This window comes from Aplysia californica, unplaced genomic scaffold (genome assembly GCF_000002075.1).
Source record: "Aplysia californica isolate F4 #8 unplaced genomic scaffold, AplCal3.0 scaffold00156, whole genome shotgun sequence".
Classification (NCBI taxonomy): domain Eukaryota; kingdom Metazoa; phylum Mollusca; class Gastropoda; order Aplysiida; family Aplysiidae; genus Aplysia; species Aplysia californica.
The window spans coordinates 1,352,495-1,353,622 of NW_004797426.1; the positions used below are offsets into that span (position 1 = coordinate 1,352,495).

Consider the following 1,128-nt stretch of genomic DNA (forward strand, 5'->3'; position numbering starts at 1 on the left):
ACAGCTGCCAACCACCCCCCCCCCTGCAAATCTTTGTCCCTCGTTCTTTTGTTCTTTGCCTTGGCACACATATTATTCTTTGAAAAGAACACATGCAACATGCAACATGTTTTACTACTCATTTATGGACATTTTTATTTTTTACTTCTCCGATCCAACGGCCTGGTGTACATTTTTAATCAACTGATTTATCGATCTCCTGTCCCAATTTCGTTTTGCTCTGATGCCTGTACATGTACAATGGTTATGATAACGTAATCTTCTACAATATCAGATCATTTTCTGTTACAGTGCGCTGGTATATTGTTTTCACACACTGACCTCTATTCCAGAGCTCTTTATATTTGAAAATATCTGTAAAAACAAAACAAACAAAAAACCAACAACAACAAAAAACAAAAATTGGAGATGTCACCTTTTCCTACTAACTGAAAATGGTCGCTGTTAAGCACAAGGGGGCTATCTCGAAAAAATGCTGTTTTGAGAAAATCGAAGGTAAAGTTTTAGGACCCTTGTTCAGTTTCTTTAAAAGACGAAGAGAGTTTTCTCTAAAATGTATGCACCAAGTGAACCAAACTTCTCCTATAGGTAGGGCAATGCCCACTTTTGGTGTAGGTCAAGATTTCTGGAAACCCCCGAAATCTGGGTAGCCCGCTTGTCCTTAAAAGCAACCAAATGTGTACCTGGAGAAAGGTCCCAGTTGTCAGAAATTTCGGATACTAAAAAGAGGGAATATTCTTGTAGCAAATGCAATGTGGAACGCGTCGATTCTGAATTTGTTTCAAAATAACTTGAGAAGTTTTCAAGATATACGACATTTTGTCAGACACAGCGTAAAAGAACGGTTGAAGAAAAACCCATATTCTGAGACATTTTTTAACCCTTGTGAAGTTTTGGTAGCAAAAATATTTCATTTTAAAAAAATAGACTCAAAATATTATAAGATCCCTTCAACATGTTATTGACAAACGGTTAAAAGTGTGTTATCTGATGGAACTAAATATTTGACCATGTACTTCTTTGGCCTTTTCACGGTTGCTAAAAAAGCCACACACACACACACACTCACACTCACACCCACACACACACACTCGCTCACACGCACACACACACACACACACACACACA

General features: G+C 37.9%; 1 protein-coding gene across 1 annotated transcript in view; it reads left to right on the plus strand.

The window, feature by feature from the left end:
- Positions 1 to 1,128, plus strand: part of LOC101851038 (alpha-(1,3)-fucosyltransferase C) — a 24,712-nt gene that overhangs the window by 1,158 nt on the left and 22,426 nt on the right. The window lies entirely within an intron of this gene.